Raw genomic sequence first — 11,168 nt, forward strand, 5'->3', positions numbered from 1 at the left:
CGCGGCGGCGGCGGCGCGGCGCATGGATCGAGGCGGGCGACGGCTAGGGTTTCGGGTGAGGGGCTGGCGGCTCGGGCCTCCGCGGCTTAAAAGGGCCGGTCGGGTCGGAGTCCCGGACGAACACGGCCCGGTTAGGTCGGTTGGTTTTTTTTAATAATTCCGTGCAGAAAAACAAATAAAATAAATACTAAACGGACTCCAAAAATCCAGAGATAAATTTTCCCCGTCCTCTAAAAATATGGCGGACAAAGTGAACATTTATTTGGGCCTATAATGCAATTTTGAAAAACGTATATTTTTCCTAATTCAAATAGAATAGCGATAAAACTCCGAATAAAAATCTTATTTGAGTTTAATATTAAATCTCTAATATTTCTTTATCTTGGGAAAGTCATTTTATTCCCTCTCTTTTATTTTTATAAAAGAATATACGAAGAGAAAATAATTAAAATCAAATTATCCTATTTTCAAAAATTTGAGAAAACTCAAATATGAAAATAACGAAATCCCCAACTCTCTCTGTGGGTCCTTGAGTTGCGTAGAATTTCTAGGATCAAGCCAAAATGCAATAAAATATGATATGCAATGATGATCTAATGTATAACATTACAAATTGAAAATTTGGGATGTTACACAAGTAGAGATACTACTTGTGCTTCCAAATATCCTTAAACCCAGTTTTGCCATGAGAGTCCACCATACCTACCTATGGATTTAGTAAGATCCTTCAAGTAAGTTGTCATGTTGCAAGCAATAAAAAATTGCTCTCTAAATATGTATGACTTATTAGTGCGGAGAAAATAAGCTTTATACGATCGTGTGATATGGAAGTAATAAAAGCGACGGACTGCATAATAAAGGTTCATATCACAAGTGGCAATATAAAGTGACGTTCTTTTGCATTAAGATTTTGTACATCCAACCCTAAAAGCACATGACAACCTCTGCTTCCCTCTGTGAAGGGCCTATCTTTTACTTTATGTCTTTACTTTATGCAAGAGTCAAGGTGATTTTCACCTTTCCCTTTTTCATTTTATCCTTTGGCAAGCACCTCGTGTTGGAAAGATCCTGATACATATATCCAATTGGATGTAAGTTAGCATGAATTATTATTGTTGACATCACCCAAAGGTGAACACATTTGGAGGCGAAACTACAAGCCCCTATCTTTCTCAGTGTTCGATTAAGACTCCATAACCATAAGTATTGCGTGAGTGTTAGCAATTGTAGAAGACTATATGATAGTAGAGTATGTGGACCTGCTGAAAAGCTCTATTCTTGGCTCTTTCTAATGTTATGATAAATTGCAATTGCTTCAATGACTGAGATTATAGTTTCTTAGTTCCTAATAAAGTTTCTGAACCATACATGATTTTGTGAATTGATTGTTACTTGAGCATAAGAAATCATATGACAGAATCTATATATGTTGCTGTTATAAGAATGAACATGATTCCCTCATGTTCGTATATTATTTTTATCGACACCTCCATCTCTAAACATGTGGACATATTTTTTGACTTCGGCTTCCGCTTGAGGACAAGCAAGGTCTAAGCTTGGGGGAGTTGATACGTCCATTTTCCATGATGCTTTTATATCGATATTTATTGCATTATGGGTTGTTATTACACATTATGTCACAATACTTATGGCTATTCTCTCTTATTTTACAAGGTTTATCATGAAGAGGGAGAATGCCGACAGCTGGAATTCTGGCTGGAAAAGGAGCAAATATTGGACACCTATTTTGCACAGCTTCAAAAATCCTGAAACTCCACGGAAGTCACTTTTGGAATTAATAAGAATTATTGAGCAAAGAAAATACCAGAGGGGGCCCACACCCTGGCCAGGAGGGTGGGGGCACGCCCCCTGTCTCCTGAGCCCCCTGGTGGCCCTCCGGTGCCCTGCTATATGAAGGCTTTTACCCTAAAAAAATCATAAGAAAGCATACGGGACGAAACTCCGCCGCCACGAGGCGGAACCTTGGCGGAACCAATCTAGGGCTCCGGCAGAGCTGTTCTGCCAGGGAAACTTCCCTCCGGGAGGGGGAAATCATCACCATTGTCAACACCAATGATCCTCTCGTCGGGAGGGGGTCAATCTCCATCAACATCTTCACCAGCACCATCTCATCTCAAAACCCTAGTTCATCTCTTGTATCCAATCTTGTATCAAAACCACAAATTGGTACATGTGGGTTGCTAGTAGTGTTGATTACTCCATGTAGTTGATGCTAATTGGTATACTTGGTGGAAGATCATATGTTCAGATCCTTAATGCATATTAATACTCCTCTGATCATGAACATGAATATGCTTTCTGAGTAGTTACGTTTGTTCCTGAGGACATGGGTGAAGTCTTGCTATTAGTAGTCATGCGAATTTGGTAGTCCTTCAATATTTTGATGAGATGTATGCTGTATCTCCTCTAGTGGTGTTATGTGAACGTCGACTACATGACAATTCGCCATTGTTTGGGCCTAGAGGAAGGCATTGGGACGTAATAAGTAGATGATGGGTTGCTAGAGTGATAGAAGCTTAAACCCTAGTTTATGCGTTGCTTCGTAAGGGGCTGATTTGGATCCACTAGTTTCATGCTATGCTTAGGTTTACCTTAATACTTCTTTTGTAGTTGCGGATGCTTGCAATAGGGGTTAATCATAAGTGGGATACTTGTCCAAGAAAGGGCAGTACCCAAGCACTGGTCCACCCACGTATCAAATTATCAAAGTACCGAACGCAAATCATATGAGCGTGATGAAAACTAGCTTGACGATAATGCCCATTTGTCCTCGGGACCGCTTTTCTCATTTTAAGAAATTGTCCAGGCATGTCCTTTGCTAAAAAAAGGATTGGGCCACCTTGCTGCACCTTATTTACTTTGATTGCTTGTTACCCGTTACAAATTATCTTATCACATAACTATCTGTTACCTATAATTTCAGTGCTTGCAGAGAATACCTTACTGAAAACCGCTTGTCATTTGCTTCTGCTCCTTGTTGGGTTCGACACTCTTACTTATCGAAAGGACTACGATAGATCCCCTATACTTGTGGGTCATCATTTCCATGCAAAGATGTCCCGGTTCTCACGGATGAACTCGATGAGCGCGCTTTCCTATTTAGGATCCTGATTAGCACTGATACTAAACTGCTTGGATGAGTCGCCCGGAAAAAAAATCAACTAGCTTGGTGTCGTCGGCCAATTTAACTTCATCACCGGCTCATGCTTTGTGGTTGGCTTCTTCAAAGACGTCATGTCCGCCGGGTCAACATTATCCTTGTAAAACTTCATCTCTTCTGTTGCAGAGACAGACTAAGCGTAAGCAGCATCGCCTTCCTCACATTCCAGGGCTATCTTCTGACTCCCATGCCCTGTGATGGTTCCCTTATGACCCGACATCTTGAGTTGCAGATAAACATAACACGACCGTGCCATGAACTTTGCATAAGCCGGCCGTCCAAACAGAGCGTGATACGGGCTTTTGATTTTGACCTCCTCAAAAGTTAACTTCTCAGCCCTAGAATCATGCTCATCTCCAAATGCCACTTCCAGCTCAATCTTACCCACTAGGTACACCGACTTACCACGCACCACTCCATGGAAAACAGTGTTGGACGTATGAAGATTTTTGTCAGTCAACCCCATGCGACAGAAAGTCTCATAATAAAGTATGTTGATGCTACTGCCTCCATCCATGAGCACTTTAGTGAAATTATATCCACCAACCTGAGGTGCCACCACCAAGGCCAAGTGACCCGGATTGTCAACCCGGGGAGGGTGATCCTCCCTTCTCCACAGAATAGGCTGCTCAGACCATCTCAAATAACGAGGAACTACTGGCTCAACAGCGTTCACAGCCCTCTTATGATGCTTTTGGTCCCGTTTACATAAAATTGTGGTAAACACATGATATTGCCCACTATTCAACTACTTTGGATTACTCTAATATCCAGATTGCTGCTGCTGTTGACTTCCCTGGCCAGACTGCTGATTAAACCACCCTGACTACCTTGAGGGCCTTGAAAGTTGCAATTAGAACCGCCACCCGGGCCATGAAAACCGCCGCCGCCTGAGCCGCCGCCCGGCCCATGATTGCTGTCAAACATGTTAGAGTTCTTGAAAGCCTTCATGATCATACAATCCTTCCACAGATGAGTGGCCAGTTTCTGCTGAGTACCATGCCTTGGACAGGGCTCATTTAGCAACTGCTGAAGAGTGGGACCTGACCCGCCAGACCGAGGAGGCGGTCTCCCCATACGTCGTTGATTGTTGCCTTGCGCATTGGTGATAGCCACAAACTCCGAGCTACCATCAGCCTTACGTTTATTATTGCCTCCTTAATTTGCCGGGTTATGCTGAGGACCCTTGGCATTGCCGCTCTTCTTTCCCTTCCCTGTCTTCTCATCGTCAGACTCCGGATCCTTGGTACTATCAGAGTCGGCATATTTGACTAGAGCGGCCATTAGCTGTCCCATGTCATTACAATCGCGCTTCAGCCACCCCAGCTTCTGTTTCAGAGGCTCGAAACGGCAATTTTTCTCCAACATTAAGACTGCAGAGCAGGCATGCATCTTATCAGATGAATGTATTATGGCCTTGACCCGGCGCACCCAATGGGTCGTGGACTCACCCTCCTCTTGCTTGCAATTAGTCAAGTCCACAATCGACATGGGCTGCTTGCATGTATCTTTAAAGTTCTGTATAAACTGGGCCTTTAACTCTGCCCATGAACGGATGGAATTAGGTGGCAGTCCCTTCAACCAAGTGCGGGCCGTTCCATCCAGCATCATGGTGAATACTTGGCCATCGCAGCAGCACTAACTTCTAGTAGTTCCATGGCCATCTCGTAGCTTTTTATCCATGCCTCGGGTTGTAAGTCAGCCGTGTAATTAGGCACCTTTCAAGCTCCCTTGAATTCCTTGGGCAAATTCTCATTACTCATAGAGCCGGCACCAAACAGGGTACGCCCCCAATCCTAGTGGTCATGCCTGCTTCAATTGGAGTCATCGGATAAACCATAAAAGACTGGTAAGCCGCCCGCTGAGCCGCCTGCTCAGCTGCCTGCTGAGCCGCCCGCTCAGCCTCTTGATGTATCTTGTCCTAATCAACCAAATTAGGAACTCCATCACGAGCCGGGTCATGCCCGCACGACTCATCACGACACCGGCGTTGCTTGAAACGGCTGCTCAATCCATGTGCCTGCTATAGCTCGGGCTCCGGCTTGGGCGAGGGGTCGAATGAATCATGTCTCGACTATAAGAATAGGTCTCCTGCTGCGCCAAAGCCGTCTAAAGAAGTTCTCTAACCCTTCGTGTTTCATCTGCCATAGGAGAGTCGCCATCCACTAGGAGAGCTGCCAATCGTGCCACCGCAGCAATCATGTTCTCCAAAGGGTTAGAATAATGACCCGGTGCTATTGGTACATAATAAGGTGGAGCAGCATTCAGATGAGGGGGTTCCGTCACCCGTGGCTAAACCGGCATCCCAGCCCCGGGCGTTGCAACCCGGTTTACATCTGGCAGGTAACAGGGGCTTGCACCGGGTGTGCGGAAGAGGTCTCAAGGATCATAAACAGCTGGCAGGCGGGATTGAACCTTCTGGTGCCTTCTCCTCATGATCTCATTTGACGCGTTCAGATCCATCGTAAGCTGGAGAGCCTCTGATTGAATCTACTGGGCTCGAGCATCCAAAGCTGCATGTTCATCCGCCATCCTGACATACTCTGCCGCTAGGTTTTCCTTGGCTTGCGCTACCTCCTCATGTAACTGTGCCACTCCCGCATCGTGTTGAACTTGATCCACCGGATTGACCACGACGGTTAACAGAGCTGTCATCTTATCCATTAAAGCCATCAGGACCTGAGACGGTGGGCGCCCAGGGCCTCTTGCCCCGGCTGCCGTCACCGCTGCTGACCCGGAAGTCATTGCTGCCGCAGCCGTAGAATTTTGCCCGGGTTGTGTGCCAGCCATGAAGATCCCAACTCTGCTCGGCAGCTCAAAGGGGTCCAGAATACTGCTGCCATTGGAACAGCCCCCAAGCCTGCCATCTTGTAGTTGATACAATGAATCCATCTCACCGTGGATGATTCACCATCAAAGTAGATGGCCGTCTCACCCCCGGACACAGATCATTCAGAATATTCCCCTGCATGTATACATCTCACGAAGGAGCGCTTCACGGCGGGCTGAGCCCGAGTGGGTCTCGCATGCTGAGCCGTCTCGATGATGTCGGTGCAGATGTCTGGCTCAAGGCCAGGCTCGCCGATCTTGCGTATGAAGATGTGGATTCCGCCGAAGGGGACCCGGTACCCGTACCCAATTGAGCCGGCGCCGGGGCCCCATCCTACGTCGTCAATGTAGAGCTTGCCGCGACGACTCTTGGTCATCCGGCCCACAGCGTATCCCTTGAGCCCTTTGAAGCTACCCATCAAGAACTCAAATCCACCATGCGCTAGCCCCATGGGTGCTAACTGCCATGGAAACCTCACGGCATAGGTCCTAGCAAAAGGACTTAGTCATGGAGCCATCACAACTGGGAAGCTTAAAGGGGTTAAAACGAGACAAAGGACATGGGAGTTTATACTGGTTTGGCCCCTTGCGGTGAAGGTAATGGCTTAATCCAGTTTGAGGTGGGATTGCTTATGTCTCGGATACCAGGGAGCAAATTTTCTTGACCTAGTTCTCAATCTGATCTTACTTGTCCTGAACTGCCACCGGGTCGTCCCTTTATATACAGAGGTCGACGCCCAGTGGCTCACCGAGTCCCGATCGGCTCATAAACAGTGTCCGGCTTGGTGTCTCTCTATTCCTGCCTTACAATACAAGTTACATACACATGGCGGTTTATTTCTACGGGCCTTAAGTTGCCTTTGGGTTTTGGGCCCTTAACTGAACCACCATCTTCAAGTATCATCTTGGGCTTCATATTATGCATCGCCATAGTTATGACCCGGCCCCTCCTAGGTGGGCCATACCTAATAGTTATATCCCCAACACACTTCTTTCATTTTTGGATTTAACCGACGTTGGTGATCAACAATGGGTTTAGCATTAGGTTCCATATTAATTTTGTGCTGACATAGAGTGGGGCTAATGCCATTAATATCATCAAGAGTATATCCAATAGCAGCTCGGTGCTTCCTTAGAACTTTCAATAATCTTTCTTGTTCATGTTCTGAAAGATTAGCACTAATAATAACAGGATATATCTTTTTCTGATCAAGATAAGCATATTTCAAAGTGTCTGGCAATTGATTTAATTCAAACACAGGATCACATTTGGCTGGAGGAGGACCCCCTAGAGTTTCAATAGGTAGATTCAAGAGGAGGACCATCTGCCCTGTCAAAGAGAGATTTTTCTGTGCTTTCTTTGATTACATGGTGAATTCAGGCAGCTGGCCGGCTTGTCGATCGCTCGCATTCCCTCTGCTCGCTGATAAACAGAGGCGAGGAGGTTGGATAGCCCGCGCGCTCCTCGAGTGGATCCTCATTGCCCTGCTTATGACCCACAAGTATATGGGATCAATTGTAGCCCTTTTCGATAAGTTAGAGTGTCGAACCCAACGAGGACTAGAAGGATATGACAAGTGGTTTTCAGCAAGGTAATCTCTCCAAGTGCTGAAATTGTAAGTAATAGAGTGGTTTGATAGAAAGTTAATTTGTAACGAGCAAGTAACGGTAGTGGTAACAGAAGTGCAGCAAGGTAGCCCAATCCTTTTGAGGCAAACTCAGAATCAAGTGTGCACCGGATTGGACTGGAACGCCTGCTCTTGTATTAGGGAGGCTAGGTCTACTTCCAGCTGCCCTCGCAACGTGCAGGTGTGCAATGGGCAATGGGCCCAAACCCATGCGCATAGGATTTAGACCAGCGTGCTGACCTCTCTATTAGGCCTAGGTAGGGCTGTGATGTGTTGATCTCCCGAGGCTGGACATGACCCAGGAAAGCGTGCCTGACCAGATGGATCGAGCGTGCCGGGTAATGTGGTGCACCCCTGCAGGGAAGTTGATCTATTCGAATAGCCGTGTCCACGGTAACAGGACGACCCGGAGTTGTACCTCGACCTTATGACAACTAGAACCGGATACTTAATAAAATGCATCCAGATAAGTTCCAAAGACAACCCGGTGATTGCTTTCCCACAGGGCCACGAGAGGAGGATCGCCAGGTAGGATTATGCTATGTGATGATACTTGGTGAACTTACCATCTACTCTCTTCTACATGCTGCAAGATGGAGGCTGCCAGAAGCATAGTCTTCGATAGGACTAGCTATCTCCCTCCTATTTTGGCATTCTGCAGTTCAGTCCATCGATAATACCCCTTTACACAGCTATCCACGCATAAGTAGTGTAGATCCTTGCTTGCGAGTGATACGTCCATTTTTTATCATGCTTTTATATCGATATTTATTGCATTATGGGCTGTTATTTCTCGTTATGTCACAATACTTATGCCTATTCTGTCTTATTTTACAACGTTTACATGAAGAGGGAGAATGCCGGCAGCTGGAATTCTGGGCTGGAAAAGGACCAAATATTAGAGACCTATTCTGCACAACTCCAAAAGTCTTGAAACTCCACGAAAGTCATTTTTGGAATTAATAAAAAATACTGAGCGGAAGAAATACCAGAGGGGGGCCACCCACCGTCCACGAGGGTGGGGGCGTGCCCTACCCCCTGGGCGCGCCCCCTGCCTCGTGGGCCCCTAGCAGCCCTCCGGTGACCATCTTATGCTATATAAAGTCTTTTACCCTAGAAAAAAAATCATAAGCAAGCTTTCGGAACGAAACACCGCTGCCACGAGGCGGAACCTTGGTGGAACCAATCTAGGGCTCCGGCGGAGCTGTTCTACCGGGGAATCATCCCTCCGGGAGGGGGAAAATCATCACCATCAATCCTCTCATCAGGAGGAGATCAATCTCCATCAACATCTTCACCAGCACCATCTCCTCTCAAACCCTAGTTCATCTCTTGTATCCAATCTTTGTCCCAAAACCTTAGATTGGTACCTGTGGGCTGCTAGTAGTGTTGATTACTCCTTGTAGTTGATGCTAGTTGGTTTATTCGATGGAAGATCATATGTTCAGATCCTTTATGCATATTAATACCCCTCTGATTATAAATATGAGTATGTTTTGTGAGTAGTTACGTTTGTTCCTGAGGACATGGGAGAAGTCTTGCTATAATTAGTCATGTGAATTTGGTATTCGTTCGATATTTTGATGAGATGTATGTTGTCTCTCCTCTAGTGGTGTTATGTGAATGTCGACTACATAACACTTCACCATTGTTTGGGCCTAGAGGAAGGCATTGCGAAGTAATAAGTAGATGATGGGTTGCTAGAGTGACAGAAGCTTAAACCCTAGTTTATGAGTTCCTTCGTAAGGGGCTGATTTGGATCCATATGTTTCATGCTATGGTTAGGTTTACCTTAGTACTTCTTTTGTAGTTGCGGCTGCTTGCAATAGGGTTAATCATAAGTGGGATGCTTGTCCAAGAAAGGGAAGTACCCAAGCACCAGTCCAATCACATATCAAATTATCAAAGTAACGAACGTGAAACATATGAGCGTGATGAAAACTATCTTGACGAAAATTCCCATGTGTCCTCAGGAACGCCTTTCTCCATATAACAATTTGTCCAGGCTTGTCCTTTGCTACAAAAAGGATTGGGCCACCTTGCTGAACCTTGTTTACACTTGTTACTTGTTACCCGTTGAGGGGGTCCTGTATTAAGGGGTCCTCGGACAGCCGGACTATATACTTTGGCCGGACTGTTGGACTATGAAGATACAAGATTGAAGACTTCGTCCCGTGTCCGGATGGGACTCTCCTTTGCATGGAAGGCAAGCTTGGCAATTCAGATATGTAGATTTCCTTCTCTATAACTGATTCTGTGTAACCCTAGCACCCTCCGGTGTCTATATAAACCGGAGGGTTTAGTCCGTAGGACAACAACAATCATAATCATAGGCTAGCTTCTAGGGTTTAGCCTCTACGATCTCGTGGTAGATCAACTCTTGTAATACTCATATCACCAAGATCAATCAAGCAGGAAGTACGGTATTAACTCCATCGAGAGGGCCCGAACCTGGGTAAAACATCTTGTCCCCTGCCTCCTGTTACCATTAGCCTTAGACGCACAGTTTGGGACCCCCTACCCGAGATCCGCCGGTTTTGTCACCGACATGGGTGCTTTCATTGAGAGTTCCACTGTGTCGTCACGATAAGGCTCTATGGCTCCTTCAATCATCTTCAACAACGCAGTCCAGGGGGAGGTTTTCCTTCCCAGATAGATCTTCGTATTCGGCGGCTTCACAATGCGGGCCAACTCGCTTGGCCGCTTGGAGCAGATCGATAGCTACGCCCCTGGCCATCAGGTCAGGTTTGGATGCTTGAACTATACTGCCGATATCCGCGGAGACTTGGTCTTCGACGGTGTCACATCCCTAGCTTCTGACATTGCTCTAGGCTAGCTTCATGTGTGCATCATGTCTATATTTTTGAAACTTGAATTGAGGAATATTGGAAGCCTCAAAACCCTAAATAAAAGAGGGGCAAAAACCCTAGAAATCTCATTCATTGCTCAAAAAGGGCTCTTCATAAATGTTTGATAATTTTTGGTAAGGGTTCTGGTCCCAACCAAAATATTGAACATTTTTAAGGATTTATTTTTGGGACTTTGAACTTAAATCATTAGCTATTTGAATTTGAATTATATTCATATAACTAGAATATAATTTAAATACCCCTGAAATATTTTATAAGCTTTTGGAAAAGTCCATCTAGCACTATAAAATATTCAGAGGAGTTTTTGGCATTGTTTGAATTAGTTTAAATTCAAAACAGTGGCAAAATAAATTAAATAAAACAAAACAGAAGAAAAAAATAAAAGGAGCAAAGCTTACCTGTGCAGCCCACCAGAGCCGGCCCAGCTCCTGTGCTGGTCCAGCACTGTGCGGCCCAGCCCACCGCAGTCGCCACCGTCTTCAACCTCCTGCCAGTAGGCAGGAGGGCGTGTGCCCGACGCGCGCGCGCACGCTCCGGCCACCTCCTGCTTACCTGCTCGCCGCTGGAGGCACCCGAGGGAGCCACGCAGCCCCCGACCCCCTCTCCCTTCTCCCTCTCTCCCGCGTCCTCATCCTCTCCCCGGAACACTCTCCCCCCCCC

This window comes from Triticum aestivum, chromosome 4B (assembly GCF_018294505.1).
Source record: "Triticum aestivum cultivar Chinese Spring chromosome 4B, IWGSC CS RefSeq v2.1, whole genome shotgun sequence".
In the NCBI taxonomy this organism is placed as follows: domain Eukaryota; kingdom Viridiplantae; phylum Streptophyta; class Magnoliopsida; order Poales; family Poaceae; genus Triticum; species Triticum aestivum.